This window comes from Sebastes fasciatus, chromosome 14 (assembly GCF_043250625.1).
Source record: "Sebastes fasciatus isolate fSebFas1 chromosome 14, fSebFas1.pri, whole genome shotgun sequence".
NCBI classification, from domain to species: domain Eukaryota; kingdom Metazoa; phylum Chordata; class Actinopteri; order Perciformes; family Sebastidae; genus Sebastes; species Sebastes fasciatus.
The window spans coordinates 19649597-19673499 of record NC_133808.1 but is presented as its reverse complement, the minus strand read 5'-3'; the positions used below and the strand labels follow the sequence as shown (position 1 = coordinate 19673499).

The 23903-nt window shown below is 41.5% G+C and overlaps 2 protein-coding genes across 11 annotated transcripts in view; one reads left to right on the top strand and one right to left on the bottom strand.

Annotated features, from left to right (window-relative positions):
• The window catches only part of prmt2 (protein arginine methyltransferase 2), a 303518-nt gene that overhangs the window by 216020 nt on the left and 63595 nt on the right, over positions 1 to 23903 (top strand). The window lies entirely within an intron of this gene.
• The window catches only part of dip2a (disco-interacting protein 2 homolog A), a 101693-nt gene that overhangs the window by 45300 nt on the left and 32490 nt on the right, over positions 1 to 23903 (bottom strand). The window contains exon 1 of one of the 10 annotated variants that reach the window (XM_074659549.1): positions 6275 to 6522. The exons of the other annotated variants lie outside the window; for them this stretch is intronic. The gene's annotated coding sequence lies outside the window, so the exon portion shown is untranslated. Of the gene's footprint in view, positions 1 to 6274; positions 6523 to 23903 lie in introns of those variants that run through there. 10 annotated transcript variants of the gene reach the window in all.

Sequence of the window (23903 nt, the reverse complement as noted above, 5' to 3'; positions counted from 1 at the left end):
TCACAGTGTGTTTTCAATTCATGAAAGTTCATTCTAACATTTTGGTCGCCTAAAAATGTCTTATTCAGCATTTGGTTGTGCTTAGCTACACCCTCTCGTGTCACATCTGGTTGCAAAAAAACAAGATGGCGAAGGACAAAATGACAAACTCGAGGCTTCAAAATGACAGTCCACAAACCGATGGGTGATGTCACAGTGACTACGTCCACTTCCTATATACAGTCTATGGAATAAACAGACTATAAAAAACACAACCCCAGCACTGCTTCTGTATTGATTGCTTGTATTGTTGCTGATCTAAGAGAATAAAGTCACATTTTTATATCCATATCATAAACATAAAAAGGATCCCAATCAGCACGATGATGTATACAGATTTTAACTTTGCGAAAAAGAGAACCCTGAGATTGGATCGGTAACTGTAGCGGCAGATACGATGAGTTGAGGTATCAGAATCGGTATCGTGAGAAAAAGTTGGATTGGTCAATCCCTAATCACAGAGTGGATTGCTTCACCAACTCCACAGAATATGCAATTGCCTTTTATTCCCTTTTTCCAAGAAGACATAAACCAGCGAAATACAGTCTGAGTGTCACCAATATGCCTAAAATTGAAACAACCCCATGTTCACGTGGGACCTGTTCAAAAGACAGAGAAGTAGGCCACTGACTTGAGTGTTTTGGCTGCTTGTGGTTGATTTGGGCATGTGAGATGTCACTTTGTTTCTGCATATCAGACAGAGTGGGCTGACTGGCGGGTTGGAGGCTCGCTCTTTTGCAGACAAAAGACATATTGATTCGCTGAGAGAGGGCTGACTGACAGCATCTCTAACACACAAACCATGAGAATTTACATAAATGTATATGACCCTCTCAAACAAGCTGCAACAACCCTAAAGATGGATGTAAAAACAAAAAGGAAGGGCCTCGCGGAAAATATGTCTTTCAAGCAGTCGGGCTGGAAGGAGTGTCAAAGTCAAACAGCCACTTGACATGACATATGCATTGTTTTGGCAGGAAGCTAGAAATGCTCACAACAGTCGCCAGATCTCGCCAGATCTCAGTGGAATAAGGATCCCACTGTGTGCTTTATATTAATCTCTACAGGCTCTCAGTAGGGGTCATTAGGGTGGAGGTCAAGTGAAAAAGCAATACGTTCAATAGGGCTATCTGATAGGAACTAATTGATTAAAACCCTCCCCATGTGATCCCATTTTTTCATCTCACCGTGGGGAATACTTTACTTTACTCGCTCCTTATTGACATGTTCAATATATCAATTCATAAAAGGTATACTGTGCACACACTCTGTTTTTTACCTTTCCCCCGTCAATTTATGGCCTTTCATATTGATACACTTTTTATTAAGTTATGTATGTTACTCAGTTAATGATCAAGGTTGCGTCCAAAATTCCATACTAACATGCTATATAGTACGCTAAAACAGTATGTGAGATTATTTAGTATGTCCGAAACCTTAGTATGAAACCAATAGTACACAAATTGCATACTATTTTGGTGAAATATTACAGTGTGCAAACACTGGACACTACGGCGGCATTAATATCCCACAATGCAATGCGGAAGTGATGACAACGTCCTAACAGACATTGACAGACGGCTCTGTAACATCAATAACGCTTCAATTTAAGTGTAAGATTTCACTTTGCTAGGTGTAATATCGTTTTTTTAAATTAGTTCCGATTTTATGATTCTCATAAATCAGCGTTTGTTCACGAGGTTGGCACAGGTTGCCATGGTTACGCGTCTCCAAGTGATGACATAAATTACTGCTGAGTGCATCCGAAAAGATACATACTACTGTTTATTCACACAAAAGTATGTTGAACGATAGTACACCTACTGAGTATGTAGTGTATAGTATGTGATTTCAGATACAGTCTATGTATTTTTACCAACATTTCTGAAACAAAATGTTCTTGATTTATCTTTGCTCCTCGAGCCTCTTGAACACAACAGTGTGGCAGTGTGAAGGCAGGTGTTGTTGGTCACACTGGTTGCCGCGCTGGTCCTGAGTCACCAGTAACAGCTGAATGCCCGCACTGTTAAATGTCCAGGAGAGCTGGAGGCTAGCAACAATACAGCGCTGTCCACAGGGCCGAGCCGGCTGACCTGACACTGGCTCTTTCTGGTGATAAGTGTCTCTGTTTGTGTACATCAGTATATGTTTGCGTGCATGCCAGCACGTCTTCAGTGTGCGCACCACAGCAGCCGATCGGCCTGACAACCAAACAATGGAGGGCTATTCTCTGGTGCAAATTCTGGCTAGCGGCCTCGGTGGCGGAGCGGCCCCTTGCACACACTGATCCATCAAGTTATGTCGTCTCAGTGAAGCTAATCTTTTCATCTGAGAACAAACAGCTTTGTCATTAAATATGGAGGAATGGACTCAAGCATTCAATGTTCAACAATGACTCTTACAAAGAGTCTAAAAAAGCAAAACAAGTGTGAGGCACCAAAGGATCACTATATCTACTGTGCAAGTGTGTATGAAGTGTTTGCATATGCTTGCACACATATATATATATATACGGATACTCCATTTCCTCTCTCTGCGTGAGCTTTGAGTACCTTCATAAGAGAAAAATGGGAGGATTCAAAGGTCAATATGTGGCCTGTCGCCTGGGGAATAACGGAGGGAGGGAGTGGGATGCAGAGAAGAGAGTGATGGAGCGACGGATGGAGAGAAAGCTCAGCACGTACACCAAATTGCACAGGGACAAGCTGTAGCTTCCAGTATATTTACAGCAGAGCGGGAAACACTTCATTTGACCCCCTTCACCCTTCTGCGCTGACTACAGGCTTTACCATGTAATTGAGCTGTAAAGAAAGAGGGAAAGGGTGTATCTCCAAACAAGCACCTGGGGGGGGAGTAAATAAAAACTGAGAACGAATGTGTCAAAGGGGGAGATGAACCAGAGGGAGGGGTGAGAGAGACGAGGCATTTCTCATGTCATGATGGTTAGAGAACATCACAAGGGGCTCAGCTGGAAGACTGGGTTTTCTTTCCTCAGCCGGCATCCACCTTCACCTCCTTTGTGGCCCTAACCTCTTCACCTTCTTCTCCACCCTGGAGGGCTCACTGTCCACGCATACTGATCATCCCAGTCATCTTTTGACCCCTCTTTTTAATTACCTGCAGCAGTTCTTCTTGCTGAGGGGAGAACAAAAAGCAAAAGAGCAAAGGGCTACCATGTGTAATGTCCAAGTTTTTAGGGCTATAGTCTTGGGACATTGAGCCTCTATCCATTTGGATTGGCAAGATTTTATTTCCCAGAGACCAGAGGCATTTTTTACCAGCCGCATCATCCAATGTTGTTACCGTAAACATTCCTCTCACCCTGCACTGAATCCAATTTGGAAAAAAGAGACGGTCAATCTTGTGACACTCTGAACAGTGACAGCAACAGAGCCCGCTGTCCTCTGCTTTGTCTTATTGACTATAACTGACTGATGGCTATTGAGTATAATTGACTGATGGCTATTGAGTAGAGCTGAGGCCCATTAGAGAATTACCTTGCATCTGCCCGGACGGAGCTCTTCAATCAGGAGGGAAATACTGAAACACAGCACATTCCTCTACTAGCCAGCACAAACACATTACGGACAGATAATGAAGCTCAGAATGAAGACGATGGGGAGGTTGGCTTTACTTAAGGTGGTGTGAGACTTAACAAGTGAAAAATGAATCTGGACAAGATTTAGACATCCATGTGGTCATTTTCTCTCTTCTTCTAGATGCAGAAAGCCAGACAGGGATGTCAACTCTTGCTCCCAACTGTCTCCCTGCCTATGTATCCTGCACACACACACACACACACACACACAAACCTACACACTAGTAACGAAAACAGCAGCAGCGAGAGCTTGACAATCTCTGTGTTTTCCTCTCCTGCCGGCTGCCTATTAAAAAGCATAAACCACAGCCATTGTGTGTGTGTGAGAAATTCTCATATTGAGATTTGTTTCACTAATTTCTAAATGAACAGGAGTTGCAACCAATTATTTTCATTATCCGTTAATCTGCCAATTACTTTCTCGATGAATCGATGTCAGAAAATAGCGCTGCAATGAGTAGTTGTCAACTATTAAATTAATTGCCAACTATTTTGATAATTGATTAATTGGTTTGAATAATTCTTTAAAAAAAAAAAAGGTAAATTTTCTGATTCCAGCTTCTTAAATGTGAATGTTTTCTGGTTTCTTTACCCCTCTATGACAGTCAACTGAATATATTCGAGTTGTGGACAAAACAAGACATTTGAAGACGTCATTTTGGGCTTTGGGAAACACTGACGACATTTTTCACAATTTTCTGACATTTTATAGACCAAACAAGTAATCGATTAATCGAGAAAATAATCAACAGATAAATCGACAATGAAAGTAATCGTTAGTTGCAGACCTAGAAAATAGTGAAATGCCTATCATAATCTCCTTAAACCCTAAGTGATGTATTCAAATTGCTTGTTACGTTTGGCCAACAGTCCAAAACTTATTATCATAGAAGACAGAGGGAAACATCAGATTTTCACATTTGAGGAGGTGGAACCAGGCGATTTGGGGCATTTTTGTTTAAACAATTACTTAAACAATTAATTGATTGTCAAAATAGTTGCTGATAAGTTTTCTGTCGATCATCTCAGTTAGGGCTGGGCGATATGGAAAATCTTCACAAAATAAGTAATTTCATATCTCAACAATGATATATATGATATAGCATGTTTTCTGGTAATAAGGGATGCACCAATCCAACTTTTTCAGTGTCGATACCGATAGCGATACCTGGGTTTTGGGTATCGGCCGATACAGAGTACCAATCCGATACCAGTGTTTAATTAATAAGCTGTATGCCTCACTGTGTGGTGACTGGGATCATTCTTTTATGTGACTTAAACATTGCTTATATATATATACATATATATACATATATATATATATATGTATATATATATATATATTGTAAAAAATCTTCAAAATTAACAGGAATTACCATTCAAGTGTAAACCTTTTGCAACGATATCCGATCCGGTATCGATGCATCCCTGGTAATTCAATAAATAAAAGTCTATGAAATAAATACATGGTAAAGCCTATTTTTGTATACTCCTGTGTGAATGAAATACTTGACAAATGAAAAGTACGGAGTATTTTCTCATTTAGTTAAGAACTTTAGTGCAAAATGATCATAACAGATTTAAGTGAAATTATAAAGAAAAAAGAAATAAATATAGGCCTAGCCTATATCGCGATAGACAATATAGAAAAATTTATACAATATACATTTTTATATCGTTTTGACAATAAATATCATCATATTGCTCAGCCCTAATTTCAGCTCTAAAATGAATGATGGCAGTTCAATTTTACCAAAATCTCACAGAATCTGAGATCTGAATATACATTTTTAATTCACATATCAGACATTAATAAACATATCAATATTGTGATAATGCTGTGCTGACTAGTGCAATACTAATTGTGTCCTTAACAGCCACTGCTAATCAATCCAAATCAGTCCAAAACTCTTCTTTACCCTGAAATAAAACCCCTCCTGTCTTTGCCAGACTGCCACCCTCTCTTCCTCAGTGACAGCCAGCCGGAGAGGTGGCCCCACCCACCTTTAATGTCAGTTCCTGCGCCAGGCTGACCCACAATGTGCCAACGCTGCTGCCAAGCCGTCTGCCCTTCAGCCGCAGAAAACCACAGCTAAACATTCAGCCACGGCAGCTTTTTTTGCTCTCCAGGCTTGTGTGTGTGTTGCCTCCAACAAAAGCAGATGTAGCCAGCTGTCATTTAGCATTAGCTCTCCGGCATACAAAGGTTACGCATCTGGATTATTACCCTAGACAGCCGCTGAACCTTGTCTTTTCCAGTGCATATTTGCAGTGGACAGTTTATCTGAGGACCAGACGAGACCCATTTCAGGTGTGTATTGCTGATTCTGCACTATTATTCCTCTAATTCTTCCAGCCCAGAGGAAATGGGCATACACACACAACTTCTTCCTCACTTATGTCTGACAGATGCAGAAAATGTACCAGTTATTGCTGAGAAAAAGGAGCAGAGACATGAATAAGAGGGAATAAGAGGGATAGACCACAGATTCAACCACATGTCTAGCGTATTTGTCTGTCTACATGACATAAAAACACTAACCAAGCTGCAGGAAAAAGTATGTTAAAAAGTACAGTGTGCATTGACCACATCATTAAATTGTTTTAACACACACAGACAGAGGCAGAATAACTCACATGCAGAAGCCAGGGAAGCAAGTAGAGCAGCGATGAGACGTCTTCAGCAGAGAGAGAGAGAGAGAGGGAGAGAGGGAGGTGCGAGGACGGATGGATGGAGGGAGATGAAGAAGAGGCCAGCGGTTGAACACAGGCAGGCAGGCAGGTCAGTGGAGGCTAACCAGCTAACAGGCGAAACTCTAAAAGAAGTCCTGCTGTCATAAGTCAGGCCCTTCAGCATCCTTTGTTTCCCTTCATAGTGAGAGCAGGAGAATGAACAAACCCCATCTCCCACATTCTGCCTTCCCATCACTCCCCTCCCTCTCTCAAACTCCCGACTCCCCCCTCCTCTTCAATCGACTGCCCCTGACTCCCCCTGCTCCTCCTCCTCCTCCTCCTCCTCCCTCTCACTCTTTCCATCCCTCTCTCCTCACAGCTAAGGTCTCCACACAAAGCCAAACTAGGCTGCAGGATTAGGGTGTCAAAGCAGACCCCTGCCCCCCACCTTCCCACATACCAATCTCACACACGCACACACACACACACACTGTACAAGAACTATAGAAGAGGCTTCGTTAGCCTGTTACAACACGTTTATACAGGTCAAGTTACACAGCATGCAAACGCTGTTAAGAGGAAGCTTCCATACTGATGTAGGCAAACCACAGCATTAGAGTTAATGCTAACTACAACTTGACAAAGACCACAGCTGCAAAATAAAGAAGCAGACATAATAACCACCTGGACAACCTGCCTGACAATACACCGGTACAGAAACACTACTCTGTGTTTACACTGGTTGGAGTACGACAGCAGTCCCAGCAGGTTTATCACAAAAGTGTGTGTGTGTGTGTGTGTGTGTGTGTGTGTGTGTGTGTGTGTGTGTGTGTGTGTGTGTGTGTGTGTGTGTGTGCATTTTTGTTTCATTTTTTTTCGAAATTAGAAACCTATTTACCCTATGGCAGTAAGTTTTAATGAATAGCTGCATATAATTAGGCTCAATTATTACTCACGAGCACGCACGCTAATGGACCTGCACAAAGACTCAAGCAGCAAACGCCCACACACACAATAGATCATCTCCTCTGTTTCTAAAGACATGTCACCTTGGACTAGCGGGTCAGTCACCTTCTTTATGTTGGCTTAAACTCACATGATAAGAGGCTATTCACATGTTAAACACAAGATAAACTGAAGTGGAAAAAGGAAAACCAAACCTTGAAGTCCAATAGAAAAACCCGTCAATACTACCTTTGTTGAACTTTCAATTAAAGATGAAATAATTAGTCGGTCAATTGGGTAGTTGAGCAACTAGTTTGATAATCGATTACTCATTACAGTCATTTTTAAAGCAAAAATGCCAAACGTTTGTTGTTTTCAGCTTCTCAAATGTAATATTTTGATGTTTTCTGTTCTGGGAAATTATTACGGGCATTTTTCTCTATTTCATTTTATCGACAAAACGATTAATCAATTAATCAGGAAAATTATCAGCAGGTCACTCAATGATGAAAATGATCGTTGCATCCCTACTTATAGTGATCACATTTTATTTTACTTTCATTTTTTATAGCATTTTAAATTTAAAAGGGGAGACTACAGGCAAAAACATTGTTTTTCGTGCATGTCAATCTTGAGATTTTGGTCTATTTTGCTTCCATAACATGTCTCATTTGAGAGTAATGGAAAGAAACCATCCAAAATACACCTTTAGGTGTTTATTTTACTGCACTTTGTCTGTTTGTGTCTGTAGATTTCTCCTAAATTCACCAAAAGTTAGCATTAGATAATGCCTCATTTGCTTATTTAAACATAACATTTCAGAAAACTTGTATTACAAAGCAGTAGTGTCTTGAAAATGTATGGAATTTTACAATACATATCTTTAAAGGCCGTTTTCTCAAAAGGAGATTTGTCTCACTCTGAGCCAGAAAACTCCACCTCAGTTACTCTTACATCCAACCTTCCAATTTCATTCCTATCTATATTCTGAAGGTTTTTACTGAGGGGGTTGTTCATATATCATTTATAGAATATTTTATTACTAAAAAACAGTAGAGACAGAATTTTCTGATTTATGGAGTGATAAAAAGAGATATCCAAAACCCCCTCTGTAAAAACCTTTGACCTTAATATGTTAACAAAATGAAACAAGATTTTTGAACCTGGTTTTATCCAATGTTCAGATTTCTGTTCTGGAAATGTATAAAAAAAATAGCACTCATTTGCATATTTAAACTTAAATTTTCAGAAACTTTGTAATACAAAAAATAATTGTCTTAATGTAAGTAATCAACTAGGGAAGTTTCATGGTGATATATATTTAGTTAAATTCTTTACCTTATTCACCTGGGGTGACCAGTATAGAGGAAACATGAAGGCTAAAATGAGGTCAGCAAACTTCAGAGACACCGAATACAGTTTTTTACGCAGGGATTTGCGCTTTATATAAAGATACATTTGTAATTCAACTCAGTGGTTGAGTTGGTAGAAAACATACTGTATAAATAATATGCCTCGTCTAATGTTAGAAGCTGTAATGGACTGCAATACTGCATTATATTGATGTTTTTATATGTTGCCCTTCAACACCTCCAATTGAAGTAAAAAGACACGAAAATTATATTCAATTGCATCACACTGCTTAAGGTTTTCTATGTTTTTAGTCACTCAGAGTCTATATTTACGCATTAGTCCTGGACCAGTTTCCATCACAGTTTGATTCCAGGCAAAACCATTTAAAGTCACACAGCGAATGTCGCTCCCAGCTGAACACAGCAGTGCAGTACCTTTCAATAAAGCCAAGAGATGTCATCTAACCTCTAGGCTATAACAAATACGTGAAGATTTATCCCTTTGTACAGCTCGAGTCAAACTGAATGACATGAATGCACGTCTAGGATCATTTATGCGACACACATCCTACTGGAAGGTTAAAGACAGTCAGGGACGGGAGGAAAAAGGGTAAGTGTTGCAGAAAAGAGGGGCTGATTGAAGATGACAAGGAGCTTGACACTGAGAGCCAGCTGGAGGAACGGATGGGGGGGCGACCGGAGGGGGCTTTAGGGAGAATTTAGAGACAGAAGGGGGGATGAGGAGAGAAAAGAGAGAGGAGGAAAAAAAGGATAAGGAATAAAGGAGGATATGATTAAAAGGTAATGACTTCCTCTTCCTTTCACTAGACACACACACACATGCTGATATCCCTTATCCTAAAGCACATGGCCGTCGCTCAGTCTCCATCCATCAACTGCTCCAATCACACCGTCGTATCGCTTTTAATTAAGTAGTGCCAACGAATTAGGGGACGCAACGAACCCTCCATTGCCACTTCGCTAATACACAACCCCCTCATCACGTACGCACGCACACACACACACACACACACACACACACACACACACACAGCCCAAAAAATCCCCCTCCGTCCCCCAGGCTCTGTATGGCTGGTGAGCAGACAGACAGCGTGAATAATAAGACATTAGATGCAGCGCTGCCTTACTCAGGGGGCCCTGCAGCTGTGCACTGATTTGGGGTGCAGACAAGAGGGGGGGGGGGCATAATTAACAGTCACAAATAAACACTGATATACTGTACGCACACACATCAAAGAAACACACACACATGTGCAATGTGTGCACCAGCTCTCACAAAGACACAGATGCAGAGCAAATACTAAAGCAGATGAGGGATCAGGCCGTTGCTCACACATGAAGACACACACACTAACACAGGTTACAAACCTTACACACTGCTGTCACTGGTTGTGTCAAATGTGAAGGCATGGCACCCTGGGTAAGAGTGAACTGCTCACCTGCATGTACGTGGTCTTGTATGTCTATCTTTGTGAGGATCATTTTGAGTTTTAGACAGTGGCCTACCTCCGAGTCTGCAAAGTGAAGCCAAGGCTGAAGTGACTTAAATTTGCATTCTTTCTAAGAGCCAGCAGGGGGCGACTCCTCTGGTTGCAAAAAAAAGTATGATTGTATAGAAGTCTATGAGAAAATGACCCTACTTCTCACTTGATTTATTACCTCAGTAAACATTGTAAACATGAGTTTATGGTCTCAATCGCTAGTTTCAAGTCTTCTTCAATACAGCATGATGTTCATTTAGTAAATTATGGGTGACGTCACGGTGACTACGTCCACTTATTATATGCAGTCTATGGTTTTAGACCTAGAATAATGACATTTTGGAAAAGTGGGGACATTTTGGCAGTCCTCATTTAATCAAAGGGCTGTTTGAGGGTTAGGACTTGATTTTAGGTTAAGTTTTGGGGTTAATTATGATGGTTAAAGTCAGGATAATGGGCCCGGGAACGCATCGTGTCAATGGGTATCCTCATAAATCCTCTAAATATGTTTGTGTGCATTAGTGTGAGAGACAGCAAGAAAGAGAGAGAGAGAGAGACCTGGCTGCAGTCCAAACTGAGCTGCACGGTAACTGAGCGATGTGCTGCTATTCTGGCTCTCGGCCAGAATTTCATGATGTGTAAATATGTGTCTAACCTACACGGACAGCAGCAGAACCCGTCCTTTCCAACATCAGTGATTCTGTACACGTGGCTCAATGTATGAAAGCACCCAGACCAAATCACAACGAAGAAAGAGCACTAGTGCAGAAAACAATAGGCCTAACCTGTAATACTGTTGAGCTCATCAGATATACAGCATCTTTTTAGTCTTTCGCACATTTTCTTTTACTATTTAAACCTGCTTGAGAAATAAGAGAAGTGCGATGCAAAAATGGTATTTCAGTCTCTCTCATTGTCGGAGTCCTTTCATGTCGCCTATGTGTTAGTGTGTGTGTCTCTACAGAGTATGTGTGTGTGTGATTTGTGGAGCAAGACATCTGTGTGACAGGCGTGACCAGTGTGGGAGCCTCAGAGCAAAGACATGAAACACAAGAATCTGTTCACAGCCAACGAGCACAACTCTGCCTTCAGCTATAATGGACTAACTACTGTATTTCACATGTTTGGCGTACGAGTGCCAACCTTACTGTACTCCCTGATGGCATGCATGTAAATCAGCTCGGCTGGTGGTGACAGCTTCTACGTCTCTCTTGAGCTGTAGAAAAAAAACATGTGCGCTACTGTCATTTGGCCAACACATTCACGACGCTGACGGTAAGCAGAGCTGCAGTGATCAGCACAAAAAGGAGGACTAGTGTCTAACTAGCTGCTAATGAATAGCTCAGTCTAAAACTGGCGCTCCATCCAGCTTCAAAAACGGATTCTTGTGTGTGTTCAGCAGCTTTCACTTAAGCTGGAAGCAGCCTTCACACACAGCGATCGACCCCCACTGTTAGGTGACATGATTAGGAGGCTGAAATCAGACTATGAACTAGGTTGTTATGTTCCTCTTTGTGAGCAGTTTTGAGAAGTAAGAAATCAAGTCAAACAAAGTCAAACTCAATCCTCCATTCACGGCATCACAGCTCTATTCTCAAACTCAACAAGCTAATTTGTCGCCATTCAAAAAGAGTTTAAAACACAGAATGGTCTACCCTGATGGGAAATCTTGTGCCATTGTCCAGATGCTATTCAACGTGCTCAGCCACACATGCAGAGAGTTTTACATTCCTCAGAGGACCTGTTAAATAACCTGAGCAGGAAACTAAAAGGCTCTGATTAATAAAGGGATGAAAATTACACTTGTTTGCTAAATGTAGTCTTCTCTGCATAAGATAAATATGGGTCAAAAGCCAACCAGATTTTCATTACTTCCCTTTTTGTCCTCCATATAAAACCTTACAGACACAGAGACAATAATTAAAAAAATAACATGATGCCTTTATGAAGAACTTACTGATGGCTACCACCTACTTGGCGGCTTCCAGCGTGTACCTTTGTGGAGATAAACCCTGCGTCCCTGGTGTTTGAGTGTCCCATCTGAAGCTCACTTCTCTGTACGGTCTCAGAGGATGTGGAGAGATTTATTGTCTCCCTCTTTGCCCGGTTATTACCATATGAATGACCATGTTTTCACCGGTCTGACACAGGCTTAGCCATTAAGCTCCTTGCATATACACACACACTCACACATAAACACCTATGTGCTATAGTGAGGGATAGCGGGGTAGGGGGAGAGAGCTGGGTGTGTTTTGCATGAAAACAGCTAAACATCTACACATGGGCACCGTGGCAATCCAATTAAAGGGTGCACACACACAGATATAAGCGATGCAGGCTATCGGCCCCCAACTGTGCGTTTGTGTATCCATATCTATATGTCAGCAGCCAGGGCTAACTAGCTCTCCTCCAAAAGTCTAACAAGCCATACGGCAAAGTCTTTTGTTCCTCGCCTGTGATTCATGACCGGGGTCTTGGAGACGAGCCCAGCATCAGTGTGCGATTACATGAAAGCCTGTGTGTGTGTGTGTGTGTGTGTGCGCCTGTGTTTACCCTTTTCATCACATCACATACTATAGGACCATTATTTCTTGTCATCGCGGCTAATGTGAAATTGTATATTTCCAAATATATACACATAACTCTTTAGAGACAGCAAGAGAAAGCATGGTTATCCAGGTGAGAGAGGATCAACACAGCATAAGTGCAGGTCAACAGCACAAAGCAGGTGGTCACACAATGGAGGACATAACACATCTGTGTAGCAATGGAGTCTGCAATACATGGTCCAAGAACCGACCTGAATGGTGACAGCACTGTTGGCAAACAGCCCTGTTATCACCCATCTATCTCTGTTATGGATTTTTATTTATTACTCTATTAAAGGAACAGTGATCTGGCAGTATCTAGCTGTGAGGTTGCAGATTACAACTCCCGTGTGCCAAGCGTGTAGGATTGCAACAGTGGCCGACGCGAAAACGCGATTGGTCCACTCGAGATCCAGTTGTAAAGGGTAGAGAGTGTCTGTTCGTGGGAAGTGAGTGGTGAAGCAAGAGAGAGAGAGAGAGAGTGGCGGCGATGGGCGTGAGTAACGTTATTGACTCTGGCCCAAGCAGGAAAAGTTAGGTTTGTCCGTTCTGGGCTACTGTAGATACATGGCGGTGCAACACGGTGGACTCTGTGAAAAGGACCTGCTCCCTATGTAGATATAAACGGCTCATTCTAAGGTAACAAAAACACAACGATTCTTATTTTTGACTGATTATACACTAAAGAAAACATACTTATAATATTATATTCCATTTCTGCCAATAGATCCTCGAAATGCTACAGACTGGTCCTTAGTCTATAAAATGTCAGAAAATGGAGAAAAATAACCACCACAATTCCCAGAGCTCAGGGCGATGTCTTCAAATGGCTTATTTTATCTGACAAATGGTACAAATCTCAAAGGAATTACATTTACACAGTGACAAAAAGGAACAAAGCAATTCTTCACATTTTATAAGAAACAGCAACAGCACTATCACAGGTACAATATAAGGTTTTTACTCAGTGAGTTTGGGGTGTCTTACCGTCTTTTACTCACATACACAGATACAATAACTCGCTGGTGGTCGACTGCAATTCTCTCTCTTTCTATAACACACACACAAACAAACAGTACAACAGGCCGACCTCACCAGGCTCTGGACAGGATGACCACAAGCCTCACCTCCTACCAAACACCATCTGTTCCTCTCTTTCCATTTCCCTTCCTCTCTCTGCATCACAAACCACCGCTCCAACACACAGAAACATTCAGTCGAGTATAGCAACCATGGGTTTCTACACGTGGTGTCATATATGAATCAAACTTGAACATCAACATTGTTACTTGTTTCCTACAAACCTTTCAAGACCTGGATGTTTAAATATTTTGACATATGCATCTACACCAGCATTTCCTCAGTGTAAAAATGTAAAGCTCCCATCACTTTACAGAAAACTAACATCTTAACAAATCACTCCCTTGTTCCTACTCTCCCATGGTTATTTTTTCTCCTCTTCCTCCTTATTGTTTCTCCTCCTTTCATTCTGCCCTTCTCCTCTTGCTCTACTTGATTTTTTACATCATTCACCATCAAAGCTGTGTTCACCCTCCTCCACAGATTTTATGCCAAAGTAGAAAGTTTTAATAACATAAAAGTTCAGAAGAAAATTCAAATTGAAATAGCTGCCACTATCCTCAAGAACCAAGCTACACAACCCTTAAAAACCTTTGTCATGTGCGCCCACAGGGATATGTGTGTCTGTGTGTATGCGAGTATATGCACATTCTTACACACTTTCCAGCGCATGTATGCATGCGATTGCTCATCTATAATTCAGCAGCGTGGCACTTTCACTTTCTCCACCAAGCAACCGTCTGAACTGTGCTCCTCTGGCTGCGCCCGAGCAATTAAGTGGAGAGGTGATAGCGCTCTCAAGGCCGGACTTAAGCCTTTTAAATTTTAACACCACAGCTCAATGCTGCCCCAGCCCGTGTTAACAAGACCAGGGCTGTCTGGGACATATGGTTGTCCTCAGACAAGATATTTATTACTGAACATATACTGACAGTCAGCAGAGTCGCGTTTATTGACAACAGCAGATGTTTTGTGGTGTTTTTTGTTAACAATTTGACATCCTTATGTGGACATGAATTACTATTTTTTGGGATTATATTTGGATTATCACTTGGTTTAAAGGAAAGAAAGTGGGTGTGTGATAGAGGGAGAGAATCCACCCTCTCACCACATTACTAGACTGGTTCCTGCAGCGTTAAACCACCAGTATATATGCCACACACGTACACCTATAGCAAACAAATGGTTAAACTTAGATACAGACACATAGAGCTGCAACGAATAGTCGATCAACAGAAAAATAATTAGCATCTATTTTATTTGCATGCAAAATTGACAGAAAATGCTGTTTTCAGCCTCTCAAATATGGAGATTTCCTGCTTTTCTCTGTCTTATATCATATTAAACCAAATATCTTTGGGTTTTGAACTGACAAAACAAGACATTTAAAGACATTACCTTGGACTATGAGACACTGGGATGGACATTTTTTAATATTTTCGGACATTTTATAGACCAAACGATTAATCGATTAATCCACAAAATAATGGCCAACTATTTTGATAATCGATTAATCGTTAAAAGTACATTTTCATGCAAAAATGGCAGAAAATGCTGTTTTTGGCCTCTCAAATATGAAGATTTCCTGCTTTTCTCTGTTTTATATCATATTAAACTGAATATCTTTGGGTTTTGGAATGACAAGACATGGACTTAAAGCCACTGGGATGGATATTTTTTTTACTATTTTCTGACATTTTATAGACCGATTGATTGATTAATCTTCAAAATAATCTGCAGATTAATTGATAATGAAAATGATCGTTAGTTGCAGCCCTACAGACACATGCCCGCTCATCTAAACTCTCATCAGGAGAGCAGAGGCAGCACAAGGACACGGTCCAGCTGGAGCACATGTGCAGAGCTCCTGTTCTAATGAGTCCATTAGTCGGTGGCACAGCAACCACAACTGCTGCCACACACACAGAGGCAGACACACATACACATGCAAATATACACACATTCCTGTTTTACATATTCACAAAATAAGGCGTCCTCTCTGCCCCTGAGCTACAATCAGACCCACATCAACATGACACATTCATTTTGCTGTGATAAATTGACGCTCCACACACAACATGATAACGGTAGGAATAGCGCTCCTGTCAAACAGGCTTATCTTGTTACAAGATAGCATCTCGCCCAACCCCACCGGAGTGCACGGCGACAGTAAAACAGTGGTGGGCTTTTGTCTGATCTGTCCAACAGAGGGTGCTAGAGCGACACCACCACACCGTCACCTCTCCAACGGCCTTGTCCTTCATCTCATCTAGCCTTGTCTCCTTGTATTCCTCTTCTTCTCCTCTTTCTCTGCACACTACACAGGACTATATAAGAGTTTCTTGTTTGTTTTTACATGCTAAATGACTCAATTTTTTCATCCTGAGCTCCAAAATTCCAGTCTGTCCAGTCTCTTGCATAAAATATATAAGAATCATTTTTCAATTAAAGTATAACCGTGCAAACTCTCATGGATAACACCCCATTACACCACTATTTGAGACCATTAACAGCATAATTCCACTATGGCCCCGGGCGCCTCTGGGCTCTGTAACGAGTGTGTGAGTCAAACTCTATCTGAGCACCAGCAGCTTGCACACACAGCCTGATACTCTCATATATATATATAGATTGACAGATTGAGCTGCAGCGTGGAGGTAAACCTTGGCTTCAAAGTGTGTATGCATGAGAAGTGGCAGCACTTAGCCTGAGCTCATCCATCACAGTGTTTGTGTCCTGTGTGTGTGTGTGTGAGCGTGTGTGTGTGTGTGTGTGTTTTCTAATGAGTGTGCTCTTAATGAGGCTGAGCTCTGTGTGATCAGCTCTATTCAACAAAAGGCCAAGCTATAAAAAAACAATTACTTTACTTTCACTTTCAGCAGCACAAGCAAAGAGCTATTCTTACATTAAATATCAACTCAGCCAAGTAGTAGTAGTATCCCTCATCTTTCCCTATGGGTTTATGTTTACATCAGTGTGTTTAAAGCTGGGTTGCACGATAATCTCTATTATTTTAAGAGATATAATCTATTAATCTATGGGTGATCTGCAGCAGAAAGAGAACAGATAACTCTGTTAAAGCTGTGCAAGCCATGTGTTACTGTATAGTAACTGAACATGTGTTAAGACATTTTCTATCTGTATCAGGAATAGGGCTGTCATCGACCAAAGTAGTATTTAGTTGACTAAGACGATTTTGTCAACTAATCAATTAGTTTATCGACAGATCTGTAAAACTGAGTTTCTCCACAAAACATCACACAAAAGCATCACTTTAAATCTTGTGAGCACATCTCTGGTAAACACAAGTGTCTTTGAAATAAGTCATTCAGCATGAAAAAAGCATAAAAACGTCTAATTGGCTTAAGAAATCTTAATCAACTAATCGACTAGGAGGAGGCAGCCCTAATCAGGATCTATTTTTTCATTAAAGTTACAGCAATAGTTCATGAGAAAAATAGTAAAAATGCTATAAAAAAATGCAATGTTGAGAAATCATTAGAAAAATTCCTGCATCTGCACCACAAACTACCGGCCTGTTCTTTTATGACCTCCTAACAAACAGACAGACAAATAAACAGTGGTAATAAATGTTACAGCATTGTGAATATGCCAATATTATGATTGTTATTGCAACCAGGGTTGGAAATTAGCACCAGCCACCAGCCAAATGCTGGTAATATGCAAGTGACAACTTGCCAACAGTGGCAACAGTGGCAGATGGACAAAAAAGTTAATTTCAGAAACTGCAACTGTGCATTGTTATTTAGATCCCTGACTAAATACATAGAGTACACTCCATGTATTTTTGTTTTGATAGTGACTTTATGAGCCCATTGCATTGATTGCAACACATGGAGCAGATACTGATCTCAAAAGCAGTTCCTTAGAAATGTGCCATGTGTCTTTATGCGTTACGAGAGTGCTGAGAATGCAGATGTGGGCCATTGCAGACAGAGAGAGGAGGGTGCAACGGTGAGTGACAGATGTCTACTGTACCTATGAGAGAGAGAGTGATGCCAGCCATTGCTGTGACCTACACCTCAAAGGGATTTACAATGCTAATGGAAGTGCACAGCTCCCTTCAGGCTGAACTAATCTGTGCAGCGACACTGGACATTTACCTTCTACCCTCTGGCTGAAAGTCACCACTGCCTGAACAGGGACAAGAGCGTAGGGGTGTGTGTGCGTAGGCCTACCTCTGTTTATATGCATGTGAGGGAATGGCTCTGCAGGTTTGTGTGTGTCTTTTAGTCATGTAGCATGATCTCTGCTGACTGTATTGACGTTAGGCTCAGACACACCAAGCCGACATCAAAGAACTAGCGGCGATGAAGGCCGACTGTTGTGTCGCCTCACGTTGCCTTTGTCTTGGCAGACAAGTTGCATTTGAACACACCGCAAAGACTATGGCCAAATATCACATACGTTCTGCGTCTGCGTGAGAAGAAATAACTCTCCAAACCAGCAGAAACAGGAACACCTAATAGACTGCAGATATACAAGCCGTTGTTATGATACGCACATGAAACAAAGCAGCGTCTGCCAACCATTTTCACACCATTCTCACTCAACACTTAGCTTCATCCCAGACTGCCATGTTGTTGTGAAAATATCTCTGTATTGGAATGATCAGATGAGATGCAAAGAGAGAAGAGCCTTCTATGTGTGTCCTCTTGACTTTACTTGTTGGCTTGCTTTCCTCACGTCCGTTTCTCTTCTTGTGCACTGATTTGTTTAAGCAGAACACCCAATCAGAGTGAATTCTCTCACCGACGGGCTCCGCCACCGATTCAACATGCTGTATCGGCCGAAAAACCTCCGACACGGGCAGACTAGAGCCGACGGTGCGAGACACACCTCACAAACTAGTCCGACGGACGCTCACAGACGGCCCCGAACTGTCTGACAGCCGACCGTCGGCTTGGTGTGTCAGGGTCTTTAGCAGAGCAGAGGGTGCAGCCCTGACCTGACACGAACAGGGGCCCCATCACTGGTGAGTCACCAACAACCCAACCCACTAAAGACAACTGGACAAAGGTAACTTCAATGTATCAGTATGCAACTATATTGAAAGAAAACAGATATCAGATAAACTAGTCTACATGCTGCTCTCTATTCTGAACTTCACTGTAAATGAACTGAATTCAAAAGAGCACATTTAACATTCCAAACTGTCCCTCGTTTGAAGCATGACAGTGCAGCAGGAAATTTGATAGAGGCATGTCATTGTAAAGACCCATAGTTAGGCCTGCTATACAATCCTAGCTGGAGGGAGATATTATGTGGCACAAAGTTCAGCGCCCATTAAACTACAGTAGATGCCATACAGTGCCTCTCAGACAGTGCTGCCTGTTTTGTATATATTTCGTGGCTTCATGGCGTTTCCTGGAAAATAGGAAGCTCCTCTAAAAATAGTTGCAAAGATGGAAAGTAAGAAAGTTGCAGATTATAGCCTTGTTAGTCCTCAAACAGAGCTTTAATTCATCCTCCCGCAGCCTACAGTAACAATGCCTCGTATACATTTCACCGCCATTTGTCCATACATTCCACCAAGTATGACACAATTCCTTATATGGGCCGTTACTTTTTCCACGCTCTCTTCGCCAGATAAGAAGCAGTGTGTCTCCACGCCGCTCTGGATCCTCCCCTGAGGGTACCTGGCCTTGGCATGAAATGCCGCGACTGGGCAAATGACTGCTACAAGAGGGGGAGACGTGTCTTTGATGTCTTTGGGCTGGTGGGATTCACTCGGAGAGAGAGAGAGAGGGTGAGAAAACGGAGGGAAGGAGCAGGAAAGGGAAGAGATGACAAAGAGAGAGTAAAGGGGAAAGATATTGATTGAACAATGGAGAGGAGAGAGAGAATACAAATAAAGGAAGAGAGGGAGCGAGTAGGTGGACAGGAAAAAGAGGAGGGGGGCGTGCGCTTTGAAGTTACAAGCCGAGCAAAGACCTGCCTCCCTAGAGTAACGCCGGGGGAGGGTTAGAGTCTGCAATCGTAAAGAGAGGATGGTTGGAGGAAAGGTGATGAATCATGATGGGCTGGATAGTGGACCTCTCTCAGTCTCCATATTTCTGTTTGTCTCCGTGTGACATGTTTTATCTGTTTAAAAGACATAAAACAAGGAAGCAGGGGCAAAAAACCTGAACAACTTTGATGTCTTTACTACATTTACTTGCTTGACCATCTGCATTAAGGCTGCTTTCTCTTTGCTGTTTTTTCATTGGCAGCATGTGAGTGTGACTCAGCCGGGCCAGCAGCGGTGATTTAAAAGCAAGGCTTTCAGCATCTGCAGCGCTAGTCCAGAGCGTCCTGCCGTCCAAGATTGTCTGTCCCAAGCAAAGGTCACCATGGTGACAGCAGCAGCAGTGCTCGCCAGGGTCGTCTAACACGGGGAGTGAATGCACTAAAAAAGATTGATTGTTCCACTTTCACTGAGAAAAATAACACCAAATTAACAGAAACTAGACCAAACGAGCGCAGTGTCTTCTTTGCAAATTTGTCCCGAAAAGGAAAGAAAACTAGTAGGGCTGACCTGAATGCTTCGAAGCATCGACCGTTGCCATGGTAATCGACCTCCAAATCAGTATTCGAATGCTTTGTTTTTTTGTTTTTTTATATATATATATATGTAAGTATGTAATAATAATGTACAAATCCAAAATAGCCCATGAAATATTATTCATTATTCATAGTCAACATTATTTATTATTAGTTATTCTCAGATGGATATCGCTGTTTATTACACGGCTTTGTTGAATACTCGATTCTGATTGGTCAATCACGACGTTCTACGGTCTGTTATTTCTTTGTAGCAGACCGTTGCTATGTATAACAGACCGTTGCTATGATCCCAGTTCTGATCTCGGACTCTGGCGAACTGTTTTTGTGTCAAATTATTGATGTCTTAAGTAAGTAGCTGTGTAATAAACGGGATAATGTACAGCTAGAGATTCATTGTTGTGAAATAAACCCCTTCAGAGCGATGCAAGATCTCTCTGCTTCGCGTCGAGGTGCGGCATCGCCCTGTCGGTGTTTATTTCACACAATGACCGGGTCGTTGTACATTATCCCTTACCATGTGTAGAGGTGCTTGTGTGTACAGCAGGGCGGCCCGGGCACTGTCCCAAAGCTTTGAATACCTTTGAATATTTCTCACCGAAGCTTCAAACCCCCAAAAAATGGTATTCGGAACAGCCCTTAAAACTAGCCATCAACTCTTGAGAAACTTGATAGATCTGACTATAGGAGAAAAAGGACATGGAGACAAAATAAACAGACGCAGGTCGAGCCCTGACAGATAGGGTGATGGAAAATGACAGGCAGGCCTGAGAGGGGGAGCAGGGAAAGAAAGAGCACTTTATCTTTCCTTCACACTCCTTACAGTTGCCAGGCACTTCCTGTTCCATTGTGTGTAGGATGCTGGCTGTACGTACAGGAAGTGGGCTCTTTGTTTCCTCCCTCCTTCCTGTTGGTGTCGAGCACACTGAAGAGAGGAATGTGTGTGGATCTGGGGAGGGAGGGGACAACACACGCTGTGTTTGCATGTAACCAGGAAGGAGCTCCTGGTGGAGACCTTTACACTTAGAAACACACAGAGTGTAGGGCTTTACTTCAACAAACAGGAGGAGGCTTGTTCAGTAGATGCACAGATGGTGGCGATACCAGATACTTAATATACAGACATTTAACGCAGGCAGACGGCCCGAACATAAAGCTGGTCTGATTAGACACCTGATCCTTCCTGATTAATTTGATCAGTTTCATGACTCATCAGGGAACGGAATAAATCATCAATGGCAGTTACAACATATGTCATGTCAGCCAACTCTATTTACCACTCTCTATTGATTCACGCCTACACAATAGCCTCTGGAAGAGGGGAGCTCTCTTTGGCTTGAAATAGCACATCCATCCTCCTCTTAATACCCTGCACGGCTGATTGCCAAGAAAAGAGGGAATTTATCACAACGCTCAATAAAAAAAAAAAGATTAAAAGCTATTAAATATGTGGCCCCAAATGTTTCAATGTAGACACAGAAACAACATGCAGGGATGCTCAGCTCACTTCTCTCTTCACCGAGGGTAAACAACGTTAGTCAGTAGATCCTGTTAATAGAGATCACTCAATAGTCTGTCACATACTTCAGCAATTTCCTTCTTGCATCAAATTCAAGGTACTTGCACTTTACTTGAGTATTTCCATTTTATACTGCTTTATACTTATACTATACTACATCTCAGAGTCAAATATTGTACTTTTTACTCCACTAGATTTATCTGACAGCTTTAGTTACTTAAAAAAATGAAGATTATAGCATACAAAACATATGCAAAGCTTATAAAACATAATGTTTTGTTATAAACTACATCAGTTTATAAAAGTACAGCTGAAATGATTAGTCGATTAATCAATTAGTCTGTTGACAGAAAGTTAATTAGAAACTATTTTACTAATTAAGTCATTTTTCATGCCAAAACATTTCATGGTTCCAGCTTCACGATCGTGAGGATTTGCTGCTTTCCCTTAATTGATCATTTTAACATTTTTGAGGTTTGTACTATTTTTTACAAACCAAACAATCGATTCATAATGAGACAACAATCAGCAGATTAATCCATTATGAAATAGTCATTAGTTAATATTCAAAATGAGCTCCACCTTAAGCAACTACAACAGGAAAATCCTGCTTTTACATTAATGCATGAGTAATAATCTAATGATGTAAGACTATAACAGTCAGAGGACATTTTCTACTTTCAATACTAAGTATATTTTCCTGATTATACTTACAGTCTTTTATTAAAGTAACATTTTCAATGCAGGACTTTTACTTGTAATAAAGTATTTTTACAATGTGATTTTAGTACTTTTACTTGAGTAAAGGATCTGAATACTTCCTCAACCACTGGATGTTTTAAATGGAAAACACTCAACTCGGCTCAGAGTCTGGAATCTGTGTGGCTTTTAAAGAATCTGTTGGATTTCAGCGTAATTTCACACTTTCACACTCCATTTACACGTGTTTACGCAATCTGTAAATCTGTCAGCAATCAGCTAAGTGAGAACTTGTTCAAACCAACAGACCGCATGGCAAATAGGTCATACCTTTATTTACAGTATGCTTTATTTGCTGCATTATCTTATTTTTGTTCTACCGCTCCGTTAACTCTAGCTGTGCTATTTGTTGTATTCTGATACATGCTCCTCTTCACCACTGCAATGCCCCACTTTCATTTTAATTATTCAGAGACAATGCTTTGCACTCAACTGTGTGGAGTGCACCTTAAAAGTCGCTAACAGTTTTGTTTTTTTGCAAGTCACAGTAAAAATTTGCATTTCATTTTTATGACAAATCTGTACAGTCTCTTTAAATAACAGAAAGTAAAGCAGAGAGAGAGAGAGAGAGAGAGAGAGAGAGAGAGGTCAACATGCTGCTACCAACATCCAGAGAAACTAGTTCCACTGGACGGACAGGTCCGAGAAGAAAGAAAGAGACGGAGAGATGAGGACAGCGAGGGAAACGGAGCAGGGAGGCAGGCGGCGTGAGAGCGGCTGTCGGAAAGATTGATTTAAAGAGAGCAGAGTAACGACAGCCCGGCGTCATCTAATCAGACCTTTGTTTCACAAGGCTGGCAGAGCGGGGCGAGAGTGTGTGTTCGTCTGCATGGTAAATTCTCTGAAGGGGGAAATAAAAAGAAATACAAGCGAAAGGAGGAGGTGAGAGGAAACCTGGCGTTGTGTTGTGCTGTCAAATGTCACTGTGAGTTCGAGGATCTGCCACATCTTTGAGTAGCAATAAGATTAATGGAGGATGCAGAGGGAGAAGCAATACGTTTTAAAATCGATAAAGTTTTAGATTAGAGGGTGCTTCTCTGACTATTTCCTCCATCTTTCTGTTTCCTCAAGCCCAAAAGGTCAAAGTCCCAGGAAACAATAGTTTAGTTTTATTTAATTTAGTTGTAATTTCATTCATTCCAAAATTTACATTCACATTTAAATGACACGTGTTTCAGCACCAAATCATCCCGATGCCAGAAGGGGACGAGGTAATTACAGTTGAGCTCACCGCCACCCATCAGCACTATTGTGTCCATCTCCACCGCTAAACCTTACAGTGTG